Source organism: Euphorbia lathyris, chromosome 5 (assembly GCF_963576675.1).
Source record: "Euphorbia lathyris chromosome 5, ddEupLath1.1, whole genome shotgun sequence".
NCBI classification, from domain to species: Eukaryota; Viridiplantae; Streptophyta; class Magnoliopsida; order Malpighiales; family Euphorbiaceae; genus Euphorbia; species Euphorbia lathyris.
Window position 1 is genome coordinate 95,065,645 of NC_088914.1, and position 15,357 is coordinate 95,081,001.

General features: G+C 33.3%; 1 non-coding gene across 1 annotated transcript; it reads right to left on the reverse strand.

Annotated features, from left to right (window-relative positions):
- Positions 1–13,904: 13,904 nt before the first annotated feature.
- On the reverse strand, positions 13,905–14,011 carry LOC136231580 (small nucleolar RNA R71). The gene has a single exon (XR_010689954.1). It is a non-coding gene; the product is annotated as a small nucleolar RNA R71 (small nucleolar RNA).
- Positions 14,012–15,357: the final 1,346 nt, after the last annotated feature.

Below are 15,357 nucleotides of genomic sequence, written 5' to 3' on the forward strand. Positions count from 1 at the left end.
AAAAGAGTTTTTGACTTAGAAGATGAAGTAAAACGATTAGAAGAAAAACATAGAGAGCAAGAAGAGACAATAGAAATTCAAAAACAAATAATTACTGAAAGTTACAGACATATTCAAGCTTTAATCAATGGAAGAGAATAAAGAAATAACAGAACAAACCCATACAGAAAATACTAATATCTACTATCAAATGGATACTTATGAAGGTGGTATAACTCAAACTTTAAGTTTTAAACCAGATATTTATCAGAAAATACAAGATGAAACTGAAGAGCTATCTGTAAATAAGATATTTAAAACAAAATGGTTTGAGAGAAATAAAAATATACGATATATTGTTCAGAAGCATGAGAATATTATAGATACAACTACTATAAATGGTAGAGCAAGGATAAATTTAATAACAAATGACGTAATAAAAAGAGAATTATCCAAATTATCACATAAAGAAGCAAAGAAATATAGGAATATTTACTTTGGAGGAATAGAATTCACTATAAAAGCATATTTTCAGAAAAATATCGATACTCCTATTCAAATATATGTATTAGATGATAGAATATTAGATAATATCCAAGATGCCTTAATAGCAGTAGTAAGAGGAAACTTAATTTATCAGAAACTTAAATTCACAATTCAACCAGATTTTAGTATCTCATTAGAAGATAAACATAAAGATCTAGCTTTAACACTCTATTATAAATTAGAAGGAATAAGAATGCCCCCAGGAAGTAAAGTAATTAGTATAGAAACAAAAATGATATATGCACTTACAGGTAATCATCATATCAGAAAACAAAATGATAGGGATATATTAGTACCAAAATTATATCAGGAAATATTAGAACCACTAGAACATAAGGAAAATTCCATCATAACAATACCAGATGAAATATGTATAGATTTTAATTCTAGAAAACTACAACCAATCCAGAAATTATTACCTAGGATAGAAGGAGGAAGGTTAAGTTTTAAGAAAGACATAATAAGACAACCGAGAACATTAGATTTATTACATACATATTATGAAGATAAGTTACGAATAAAAGTAATATTATTTAATGAGCTACGAGCAACTGACTGTATAGCTGAAATTAATACAGGAACCAAAAGTTTAGTACATATTAGCCAAATAAACGAGAATAAATGTGAACTAATCGAACCACAAACTTATAACTGTCCAAATAGTACAAGAGAAATAATCATAACTAAAAGCATAAGAATTAGATTTAAAATTCAAGATCTAGAATATGAGATAATTGTAGGAGTAACAGAATATGATAGTACATATGCACTATTATTAGGATACGACTTTTTAAATAAAATAAAATATAAGATAAATAATGAAGGAATTACGATAGAGGACCAAAACAAAATACGGTATATAAATAAAATATGAACATACGACAACAACTTGATAAAAAAGAGAAAAAATTACAAATAATAAAAACTATTATGGCAGAGACAATCATAGAATCTCAAATAAAATATTTAGAAATTGAATCTAAACAACAGAGACTAGAATGTGAAATCAAACAATTAAACTCTTTATTAGAACCACCTAAGAAAGAATGGATCAAACTTGAAGACGGATGGATAAAAAGAATCTACAAAGATGAGTGATCCTAACCAAAAATTGGACCAAATATGGATAGAGATTGTAGCAAAAGAACAATTAAAGAATACTCTTAGTTTAATACAAGAAAACCATATTCAAATCCAAGAAATGATAACACATGAATTAACAAAACTGTGGAATACATCGGAAATACCAACGTTTAAGATAATTTTGGAAAAATTAAACATGTTAGTAGCTAATATAGACAAAAGAAAAAGACCCATAGAAGAAAGCTGTAGCATTACCTCAGGAGAAAATCTAAACATTACTATAACACAAACTAAAACTCCAGAAATAGTACCCATAGATGCTTGGAGACGAAGCAAGGACCCAATAACCGTTCAATTTTTATAAGGGTAAATTCTATATATATAAAAAAAAAAACTCATGTGGTTACATTAATTGTTAAACGTATGTCTATGTTTTTTTTTGCAACCAAAACAAAATTACAATTTGCTAAAAACGAGAATCTTTTAGTTTGACACTCAAAACATGACCGTTAATGACTTCAAAGTAAATTTTTTGAAGAATTAAAGTAATTTTTAATCAATTTTAACTCTTAGGAATTTTTATTTTGAGGTTATTTAGGTGGTGTTTGGTGATAGAGATAAAGTAAATGTTTAAAGAGAAAAAGCTTCAAAATTATGATTTTGAAAAATAAAAAACGTGATGTATCGGAGTTTGGTTCGTTGATGTCCTGTTGTCGTTCTCTTCTTCTTAACAACAATTATTCTGTTTTGCAAGACGACAAGCGAAAGGGGTGGCTCACTCTTTAGCGAAGTCCTCTCATTCTTATTCTTGTCCCATGTTTTTTTGATGTTGTTCTATCTTTTTTGGAATCTGTACTTAACATTGATTGTCCGATAGAGGTTTATTAAATGCATTCTTTTTGAAAAAAAATAAAAATAAAAAACGTGGTTCCATAGTAAATGTGATACTAAATAAATTTTATTTTGTAATTGTTAACGGTCATGTTGTTGTGAGTGTCAAACTAAAATATCATCTGAGAAACCACAATGCTCTCTTAGTCGTAAAAAAAAAAAAAAAAAAAAACTACATAGGCATGCATTTGATAATTAATGTAACCATTTGATGCGGGCCTGTGCGGATCAGACATTCAAACAGGTTTAATTGTTGGTAACGTTTTTAGGAATGTCAAATGATCGGCTCGGTTTTGTGATTAAACACCACAGGTAAACAACTAAAGACCAAACTGAATCGAAGCAAAAAAAATTTAACTGAACCCTATAGATAAAAATATTGGGTAATTAATTTATTAGTCTCTACATTTTTATCTAATACGTTATTCGGTACTCGTATTTTAATAACTTTTGTTTTATTTGACAGATTAATCCCTTAAATATTCAAATTATTAAATAGATTAATCCATTTATAAGGGACAAAAGTATTAAATAGAACAATAATTAAGGACTAAATAGTGTACTATTAAAATATGAGGACTAAATCATGTGCTAGGTAATAATGTAAAGACTAATAAATTATTTATCCTAATTTTTTTTTGCAGATTAAATCAAACTGAATGAAATTGTTTGAAATACGTAGGATTTAAATTCTGTTTGGTTCAGCTGATTAATTATTAGTATTTGTTAAAACTGTGATGAACTCATGTTTTAATTTAATCAACAAGTAAATTATAAAAATAAAAATTATAATACACAAATTAATAAAAATAATTAAAAAAATAAACAAAAACAATTTATTGAAAATGGAGTAAAACATTGTTTTTTCAGAAATAATATTATAGAAATATGAATAACGTTAAATAAGTGTTTTGTGGAAATAAAAAAATTAATTTTGTCAAAATCAAATAAATGCAAATAACTTTTAATGAAAAGCTCCAAAAAACTATTCGTGAAAAGCTCTAAAACGATGTTGTTTCCATAAAAAAAAAGGAAAAATTATAAAACTGGGTCAATTTGGAAGTCAATTTGCAAACAAATCTAACTCATGAATGTAATATAATTGAAGTGGAGAAAAAACATTACAAAGTTAGATTATCCAATTTCGCAATCGCGATATAAACTTTATCCATGATTGATTGGATACGTATGAGAAATAAATAATGTTAGAAATTACCTAAATATTGTAAACATGAATATTAGTCTTCAAGTATGGCATTACTCTTATAGAGATGAAATTGGAGGTCTCTAGAAAGTGGTTTCAATGGTATCCATTCTAAGCGCTATAATATTCTTGAAACATTCACATCAACCCAGTTTAAGGAATAATTCAATAGTTAACTTCATAGGAAAACGTAAAATGTTAGAGCCAAATTTGTCAAGTAATTACGTTTTCCTATGAAGTTAACTATTGAATTATTCCTTAAACTGGGTTGATGTGAATGTTTCAAGAATATTATAGCGCTCGGGATGTGTACCATTGAAACCACTTCCTAGAGACCTCCAGTTTCATCTCTATAAGAGTAAGGCCATACTTGAAGACTAATATTCATGTTTACAATGTTTATAGTAATCTCTAACGTTATTTATTTCTTTTAGGTACCCAATCATGGATAAAGTTCTAAAATATCTTTGGCCTCGATTGTGTGACTGAGATAATCTAACTTTGTAATGCTTCTTCTTCACTTCAATTATATTACATTCATAAGTTAGATTTATTGAAAGGTATGCAAGAGGCGACCGAAAGGAGGGAGAAATACAAGAGCTCACCTCTTCAGGCGAGAGGCGGTCGTCTCTTCCGGATCATGTGTTTTACTAACTTAAAAAAGAAGAAGAAAAAATTATAGTAAATATAAGTTGGGTCAAAGAAATAATATTTTGTAACATGTTTAATCATAAAAATAGCTTAATTATTTGAAACAGGTTTAATAAAAGAAAATAGCTTAAATTAAAACGAATTTAATTATATAGTTTGAAAAAAAATTAAACGATGCAAACATGTTGATTTCCCCATTTGAACCAAACAGGTACAAAGGGAATTAGAAGGTTTTACATTCTGTTTCCGGAATAAATCCAAACGAACTGGAGAATTTAGGGTCATTTATTTCCTTTCTGGATTCCTTTCTATACCCCTATACAGACCAAACGCGGCCTTAGAGATTTATGTTGAGATTCAAATTTCAAAACCATCATGTTAGGTAATTACCTGTTAGAATAGTTAAATTTCCGCAACTAGTTCTATATCAATGCAATATCCCACTCTCTGAATCAAGTTCAACATTCTTAATTGCCTCACATACTGCACCCAAAGAATCACCTTGAAAGGGAAGAACACCAACCAACAAGGCATGGACGCAGACACTCCAAATATAAACTTTATCTGAATAATCACCAAATAAAATTTCTGGGGTAACATAGGCGGGACTTCCAACCAAACCTGTTAGTTTCTGACCTACAAGAAAGAAACTAGAGTTCCAGGAACTACTTATAAGAGGACTAAGTCCATTAAGAAAGATGATAGTAGAAGTAGTAGATAAAAGTGAAGACTATAGTATTTGTATCGGTCCTTTAAAGCGGGCAAATTCATCAATTGACTTTTGCATCAACTGATGCAAATAACAAAAGTATTTGCATCGATCTCTATTAAGGGATCGATGCAACAATTGCATCGGTCTCTAGTAAAGGGTCGATGTAAATATATTATTTGCATCGTGTGTTAAAGGGACCGATGCAAATCACTAGTGTGCTTCCGGTAATAGAAAGCTAATAATTGATCTGAATAAGTCTTAGTGACAAACTTTTTCATACCCCATTTGAGAAACAAACTCATGTGGTTCATTTGAGAAACAAACTCACGTGGTTGCTCCATGTAAACTTCTTCTTGAAGATCTCTATGTAAGAAAGCATTTTTTTAATATCCAGCTGATGCAAGGAAAAATTGGAATGGACCGTGATTGAGAACCCGAAATCAACACCAAAATAGCCTAGTACAAAATAATAAGTAAAATCAACAAAATAGAATGGAAAGAAAGCCAATTTCGGATAAACCACGAAGAAATGGAAAAGTTGTACGATGCACTATTCTTGAGAATAAAACGCCTCTCAAAACAAATTTCACACCTCTAATAAACTTAACTTAGAAAAAATAAATCTCAGAGGCCAAATGATAGGCTTTGATATCATGTTTTTGTTCTTTTGGGAAACACAACCGAAAAGAAGCCAAATACATACCAAGAATTTAATTAGGCTCTGATATCATGTGAAAAACAATAGAGAGATTGGAAAATGTTCTTCTATATTATTACTGATTGGTTAGAGGTATTTATAGAAGAGCTAAAAATATAAATAAGGAAAGCTAATAAAAGCTAATAAATTTACACATATTTGACTATTGACTATTGATTACGACTATTGACTTTTTACATATATTCACATTGTAATAAACTCAAACCCCTAATTTTGGAAAAAAAACCCTAATTTTGGAAAAACTAATTTTATGAGCTTTTTTTAATAAACATTTACTTTAAAAGAATTTTTTATTCCTAATTACTATCCTTACGTAATAAAAATAAACATTGTTCTAGTGTCTTATAGCTTTTCTTTTAAACCCATTTGATAAAATTTTATTGCAATTCTCGATCTCTTTACATAAATTTGTTCTTACACTTGCATCATGATTCTATTTTGAATACTGTTTTGATTAAAAAAAAAAATTGTTTTTCAACCAAATTTATAACAATATTTATTACAAAAGAAAATAATAGTTGTAAAAAACCAATATCCTTATTTGTTATTTTACACAAACAATTATTATCAATCAGCTAAATTACCAAACAGATTTGGACAAACATTTAGGCAAATCAGTTAATCAAATCAATTAAACAAAATGGTAATAAACTATACCTAATGTAATCAGTTAACAACAAAACTTTATTTATCAAACAGTGCTGGAATATTTATTATATTACTAATACAATTATAAATCACGAGTCAAAATAAGCAAAAATATTTTAATTTATTGACAAACATATTTCGAAGACTATATATAACATTCAGTTCAAATTTTCTAGTTAGGAAAGAATAAAATTAATCTCATCTGAAAAATATTACTCCCATATTAATTCCATATTATTATTATAACCACTAAACTTCAATTAGAAATTACTATTCATAACCTCAAAATGAAAAAAAAAGAATTAAAGTTATTTAGAACCGCATTAACCATGAAACCACATTTTTTATTTTCCAAAATCACAATTTTCGGAGCATTTTCTTTCTAAACATTCACTTTCTCCCTTCTAAACAAACAACACATAAATGATCTTAAATTGAAAAAGTTGAAGAATTAAAGTTGCTTGAAATATTTTCAATTCTCGTAATTCTCTATTTTGAGATCATCAACGATCATTTTTAGGCATTAATTAAAGTCTAATGACCTTAAAATTAGAAAATATAAAGTTGAATGCTTTTTATGTCATGTTTTAAAGTGTCGTGGTGGTAATATTTGCTGGGTAAAGTTCAGTAGCCAGAGGTGTAATTTACCCATATGCTATACGCAAGCATGGGACAAATATTATTTTGGGTGAATAATTTATTAGTCTTTATATATTTACAAAGACAGATTTTTTTTTTTAATGTTTGGTTTTAATTTAAAGTTCAATAACTATAAATAAAGGAGTAAATAATTTATTAATCTCACCTTTTTATATAATACATTGTTTATAGTTCCTCTATTTTAAAAAAAATACATTATAAAATCTCTACCTTTTATCAATATTAACTCTCTGATCATTTTATCTATTTTTTTAAGTAAAAATGTGGAACTAATAAATTATTTACCCTAAAGTAAGTCGAGGTTGATGGATATAATTTATACACAAATATACTTTAAATTTGGGGGTAAATTACTTACATGAGTACTGAACTTTACTCATTTTTACAGTATGACCATCAAGCTTTAAAATATAATATGAAAGTCATTTAACTTTTCACTTTTTAACATTATAGCCTCTAAACTTTAACTAACACCTTAAAATAACCGGTAACAATATCAAAACGGAAATATTCAAGAATTAAAGTTGTTTAGAATGATATTTACCATAAAACCACATTTTTTATTTTTCAAAATCACAATTCCCGGAGATTTTTCTCTCTAAAAATTCATTTTCTCTCTTCCAACCTAACAATACCTAAATGGTTTCAAAACGAAAATATTGAAGAATTAAAATTGTTTAGAATATTATCGACTTCTGGAATTTTATTTTGAGATCGTCAACGGTCATTTTGAAACATTGATTGAAATATAATGCCTGTAAATTAAAAACTGTAAAGTTACTGTGAAAGTGAGTAAAATTCAATTCCATGGATGTAAATTACCCTCAAAATTTAGGTATATTTTCGTTAACCTGATATTTGTAATTAAAATGCTATCTAAAGTTAGACAAGTGGAATCAATTTAGTTCAAATTATAAAATTTAAATATCAATTTAATTTTATACTCCCGAAATTTTTAACATTTATGTGTGTAATCTTTTGCTTCATATGGGAGCATAAATTCGAGCAATAATAATTTATTAATCTTTATATTTTTACTTAATATATTGTTTAGTTCTCGTATTTTAATAATATATTATTTAATTTTTAATTTTGTACTATTTAAAAGTTCATTTTTTTGGTAAGAATGGAAGGCTTACAAGTCCGGACAAGCAAACAGAAAACAAAAGCCAAAGCAAGAAAGCGAGGAGAGAAAACTAAACTAGATACTGGTCATTCTAGCCGAAGCTCGGCCAGTCTGATCAACATAAAGAATATCCTGGAGGCCTGCAGGAGGCGCACCACACTCGTGATGTCCCCAAGGCGAAAGAGCCTGCAAAATTTGCCATCCAGTCAGCTGCTTTGTTTCCTTCCCTGTAAGTATGAGTGAAACGAACTAGCCAATTACGATCCTGAATCTCCTGACATCCGCGGATTAACCATCCTAGAGGATGGTGAGCACTCGAACTACTGGTCATAAGCATAAGAGCGGGGCTTGAGTCTAATTCAACAACAACTTTCTTGTATCCCCGGTTCCACGCCATTTTTAAATCAAAATAAAGCCCCCCATAGCTCGGCTAGGAAGGCAGTACAGATTCCAAGGTTAACAACAAACCCTCCTAGCCAATTCCCATTTCCATCTCTAAGAACACCTCCCGCAGCTCCAGGGCCCGGGTTTCCTTTACTGGCGCCATCCGTGTTCATCTTAACCCAGTCCCCGTCAGGTGGCCTCCAACAGATCCATCTCTCCTCTCTCCCTCTCATGCCAGAAGTCGAGATTAAATTAATAGCCACACAGTACTCCCGTGCCCGTCCTACGATGAACTCCGATTCCAACTCTGAACCTCCTCTATTGTCAAAAATTCTATTGTTTCTGGTTTTCCAGATCCACCAGATTGCAAACCCAAAAATCATATTCCATTGCAGCCCAAGCACATCGGTGCGAGTATTAATATCCACTGTTAGCCAATCTTCACACGATAAGGCAAAGAAACTATTTCGCACCGTCGTAGGCACAAGATTCAGCCAAATCTTCTTCGCCTGATCACAATCCCGCAGAATATGGAGGGTAGATTTAACTTGCCCATAGACACCACACGACAGATCATTCGAAATCTTTCATCGAACCCTATTTTCGTTACACAGTATCCCGTTGTGTTTTGCTAGCCAAATGAAATACCGAATTCTTTCCGGAACCGCAACCTTCCAGCAGTTCGCCCAAGAGCTGTCATTTACCTTAGCGCTATAGTGATTACAGACTCTACGGTAGCCTGAACTGACCGAGTATTCCCCTGAGTTGGTTCCTCTCCACAACCAGCAATCCGCTTCTTCCATTTGCGGAAACACAATAATAGACGCCATTCTCAACAGGACATGTTGCGGAAGATAAGGTGACAGTTACGACCAATTCCACCCCTGGTCAGTAATCCAAAAATCTACCACAAACAAGTTCATCCAATTCTCAGGAATTTGTTTAATTGCTATGGCAAGTAGGTTTGTATCTCCACATCATATATCTCTCAGAAATCGGGTGCTACTCCCATTATACACCACACGACTAATCCCTAGCTTCACCACTACCGCCCCAGCCAGAATACTCTTCCAGTTCAACGACTGTTGTCCTCTTATTTTAAAAATCTCCATCCCCTAACGTCCTCTACCATATTTAGATTTCAAGACCTTAACCCATAATGCTTTATCATTAGTAAGAAGGTTCCAACTGAGCTTCCCAAGAAGGCAAGATTAGTTTCCCTCATGCTTCTCAGGCCAAGACCCCCTCCACCTCGTGATTTGCACACTATTTTCCAATTAACCAGGTGTATCTTCCTTGCTTCCATGTTCGAGCCCCAAAGGAAGTCTCTATTACACCTATCAACTCGTCTGCAAATGCTAACCGAGAGAACTGCAGTTTGCATAGGCGTATGGTTAGGTCTGTGCCTGTTCATCTTGAGATTATTACATTTATTACTGTTTAGTTGTTGTTTATGCCAAGTTTGATAATACTCACCCACTCAATATTTGAATCTAACACTTAAGGTAACTTTTCTTCTTCCTAAGTGCAATCCCTGTGGAATACGACACTTGGTCTTATCGAATACTACAGACGACCTAGTACACTTGCTAGCGTCCATATTTAATACGCTAGTGATACTACCTCTTCCGAATCCCAGCAACCAATTCATGGTCAGCACGACCAAATTATGACCGAGGTCAGCATCCTAGGACAAAATCCTTATGCTGAGTCCTCTACACCTTCGAAGAAAAAGAAGAAGAAGAAGAACAAGGTGCCTAGGGAAAGGACCTTTACTGCTACCTATAACAAGCTTGAAAACCCCAAGATAAACATCTCTAGGTGGTTTTCTAAAGACTTCGTTGAGACGGAGCAACCCTTTTGTCAGTGGATTACTGACAACGGATGGGTAAAGTTGTTCTCTTTACCCGGCGTGACCTATCCAAGTCTTGTCACTGAGTTCTACTAGAACTTAACTGTTACTGATGATGATGTGGATTACATGGTGACCATAGTAAAAGGCAAGCAGATAATCATCACTCCATCCTACCTCGCCACACTGCTGGATCTGAAGAAAAAGGGGACAAAGATGAGGAGAGTGAACGATGTGAAGTACATTGACTATGACACCGAATACTGCAAGCCAAAGGGCTTTGTAGGAGAAGTCTCAACCACTTCCCTTGGTCAGCCTCAACGTCAGGCTCACTACATACTGACCAACTTCCTCTTCCCCAAAATCAACTCAACCACGTCAGCATCGAACTTCGAGCAGTGCTTCATATGGCATATGCTGGAAAACAAGCCACTCAATATGCTCGTCTTCTTAATTGGTGCATTTCAGAGAAGCACTAGGATACTCAGGATGGGATCCCTTATCACGGCCATCCTAAAGGACCATCAGGTCAGCTTTGCCAAGGAGAAAAGTCAGATAGGGACTGAAATCACTTCGGTGATTTTGAACGGGCTAACACACAGTCAGCCGCTGAAGCCAAAGAACAAAAAGGGTAAGGCTATCTAGAATGATGAGAATGACCTGCCTAGCAAGGGCACTAAGCGAAAGGCTACTGAGCCTACAACGTCAGTAGCCAAATCTCCCAAGTCAGTGGGAAAGAAGATCAGAGTCGCTTCTACTCAGCCCAAAACAACCTCTACTGAGCTGCCACAGAAGAGAGCGGCCCCTGACTCTACTGATGTTGATGAAGTGGATGAGCAACCACTGAAGAAATGGACCATCTTTAAGGTCAGACTCCAGGAACCAACTCCCCTAGATTTCTCTGTTCCTAAGGATGCCTTCTTTATTCAGGCATGAGAAGTTTCTGCCTCTGCTGATCAACAAGGAATCCCAGCTGCCTCCTCTATTCCCTCCACCACTGAACACCCTGAAAATCCAATTTTTGCTGAGGAGATAATTGAAGATGAGGGAATACGAGCTACTGAGCAGGAAGACTCAACTGCTGGAGAGCAAGCTGATGAAGAAGGAGCTCAGACTCTAGAGAAGGAAGCTGAGATAGTTGTTGAGGAGCAAACTGACATACCTGAACACACTCAGCTGGACTCCTCCCTTCCTGCCACTGAACCTATCCCTGCTGTCCCCTCCAAGAAATCTAAGCACCATCAGGGAATCAAGGAAAAGAGGTACAAACGGAAGTCATCCAGACCTACTGTTAAGCCCAAAATATACCTTAAATATCATCATTATTTACATCAGTTCTGCTACGAATTTGTGTTGTTTATATCTATTTAGAGTACTTTTACGTCCGTATATGTTTCTTTCATGCAAGGTACCTAAATATTTGGTAAAATCCAAATAGGAGCGAAAAAGGGCAGAAACGAAGGAAAAACCCTACAAAAAGAGTCAAAGACGACGAAAATCAAACGCACTGAAACGAAGACAATGAACGAAGTCGGAGACGGAGAAAAACCTCCGTGTCGCGACCGAGATTCCTTATTCTCGGTCGCGACACGCGTCGCCCAAGCACTTCTCTCCTCTATTTTGAAGACTGAAATTTACCCCCCCAATCTCGGTAGAGATTTTCTATTCTCTGCAAGATCAGATTTTCAGGCAGCACAATTTACACATGTTCGATTTCAAAGATACGTGTCCGTTCGATTGGATAGAAACGTCTCTTCACAGCAGACACGTCCCCTAGACTCGACTCTTCAACAACTATAAATAGAGAGTTGATTTCAGAGTTCAGAGAGATAATTGAGAGTTAAGATTTAGTACAGAATTTATGCAGAAATTCTGAGTCAAACGATTCAGAGTTAGAAGTTCGATTTTGTAAAAAGCAATATGATGTACACACATTGTTTATCAAATAATTACTTACACCGTAGCATTTAGATTTAGATTAAGATCTGTTTATATTAGTTTACATTTTGGTAGTAGAAGAACCATCTCTATTCCGAAGATTCAGCGAGAAGATTAAGTAGCGGATTTGACCCCGGAGCCTGACAAACTCTAACGAGGTTTGAGGAAAGGATTGACGACCCGGAACTCTCATGTCGTTTTGAATGCTTCCATGCTTTTTATTCTCTGTAAACTTGTATCAAATTCATACTTAATCTAATAAAGTTCATGCAATTCAATATAATTTTATGTAGCACTTCTGTAAAGGATCCGAAGTGAGTTCTGGTGTTTTTGTTAAAACGTAGTTAAATTCAATATCTTTACAATGAAACTTTGTTGAACACTTAGGCAGATTCATTCTTTGAGAATTAATTTGGTTAAGGTAGCAATCTATCCAGATCGTAGGAAGATTGTCTGCGGTTCAAAGCCTTTTAATTGAAGGAGTTTACGTTATTACACTTTTATAGTTTATACAAAGTTTAAAGTTGTTTTCTTTACTTAATGCAAACAAAACAATTATTCTCTTATTTTAAACACTAAACGTTTTTGTTTTGTAATTCACATTCAAAACAGAATTGATTTCTAACATTCCACATATTCTAGCCTAATTCTTATTCTATCAATTTCAAAACCAGTTTCAAATAACGATTATCTATTTTTTATAAACCTTAAGTCATTTTCAAACTACATTTAAATAAGTTTTTGTTGAAAAACGTTCCCTATGGGATCGATATTTTTTTATTACTACAAGTGAAACCGTGCACTTGCGGAAACCGCTCAACAAGTTTTTGGCGCCGTTGCCGGGGAACGCCAAAATTTTTAACAAAAATTTAGATTTTTCGTATTTTATTTCGAATCTAGGTTTATACATACTTATTTTAACTTTTACAATTTATTAATTTTAATTTACTAACATATTTATTTTTCAATTCTGTTTTGAAGGTAGTTTCGGTTCGTGTAAGATTTCAAGTTCATGCGCAGTTCTCGAAGTTCAGGCATTGCACCAAACCCATTAGATCCAGAAATTGAAAAGACCATTAAAAAGAAAAGAAAGACAAGAAAAACAAAAACCAACAAAATTCCGATCCAGAAAAAATGGCAAATCCACCAACACTTATGGAATACGCTAGGGCAGGGGTGGCCGGTGTAACCAATAGTATCGTTAGACCCAGAATCACGGCAAATCAATTTGAAATTAAGCCCGCTTTGCTTAATATGTTGCAAAATAACGTAACATTTTATGGGTTACCTAACGAAAATCCTAACACCCATTTGATAAATTTCCTTGAAATTTGTGACACTTTTAAAATACCAAATGTGACTGCCGAAGCAATCAAACTTTGACTCTTTCCTTTCACTTTGAAGGATAGAGCCAAGGAATGGTTAACTTCTATGCCAGGCACAACATTTGCAACTTGGGAACAATTAGCCCAAGCGTTTTTATCAAAATATTTTCCTTTAGCAAAAACCGCAAGAGTCATAAAAGAGTTAACATCTTTTTCTCAAAATGATAATGGAACTCTTTATGAGGCTTGGAAACGTTTTAAAGAACTTCAACGTTTATGCCCACACCACCAATTGCCCGATGCACTTTTAATGCAAATATTTTATAATGGATTGAATCCTACAACTCGAGGTTCATTAGATGCTATGTCGGGAGGGTTATTTATGAAGAAGACATTAGCCCATGCAAGAGAACTTTTGGAGGAAATGGCAATCAACAGCAGTATGTGGCCCGCAGAACGTGGACACATACCGGTGGCAAAACCATCATCCATTAAAGGTATAGTGAATCTTGATCCAGTCACGATGTTACAAGCCCAATTTTCTGCCTTATCGCACAAAATTGATAGGTTTATGGCACCGTGCGATACCAATGGTAATCCAATCCAAACGGATGTGGATTACGAAGGTATGAGCAAGATTGAACAGGTAAATTTTGTCCAAGGGCAAAACCAAACTAATAATCCTTATTCTAGTACTTATAATTCTGGATGGAGGAATCATCCTAACTTTAATTGGAAAGATAATAATAATAATGCAAATGCTAATCAAAATCGTACCAATAGTTATCAAAATCAATCAAGAGATACGATTAGCACGTTATCTTCTAAAATCGACAAATTTATAGATGCTATCGGTGGAAAAATAAGTAATCACGACGATGGTTTTAAATGGATCGAAAATAAATTCGATCAGCTTATTAAAAACCACTCATCTAGCATCCATAATTTGGAGGTTCAAATGGGGTCAAATTGCTAAATCAATTCCATCTCGAAAAGAGGGAAGTCTTCCTAGCCATACGGAAGAAAATCCGAAAGAGCAAGTAAAGGCTATTACTCTTCATTCAGGGAAAAATTACTTAGGTCCGGAAATGCCCAGAGATTCTACTTTACCAAGAACTGATTTACCAACAAAATCCAAAGAAGATACATTAAATGCAAAAATTTCACCAATTGACTCAAATACAAAAACTTTTGTACCCAAACCACCTTTTCCACACAAAGTCCGAAATAAAGACTATGACAAACAACTTTTAACATTTTTGGATAAACTTAAAAATTTGCATATTAATTTGATATTTATGGATGCGATTACGCAGATTTCTAACTATGGTATGTTCTTAAAAGATTTCATTTCAAAGAAAATTAGTTGGGAAGGAATTTCATCCATTTCGCTAACTGAGGACTGTAGTTCAATAGTGTCAAGCAATTTGCCCACTAAACTCAAAGATCCCGGATGTCTTACCATCCCGTGTAAGTTGGGAGATATTGAATTCCCAAGTTGTCTTTGTGATTTAGGAGCAAGTATAAACTTAATGTCGTTGTCTATCTTTAACAAGTTAGGTTTAGAAGAAGATATCAAACGTACCAATATGGTTTTGCAATTAGCGGATCAAACCACTAAGAGACCATATGGTATAATT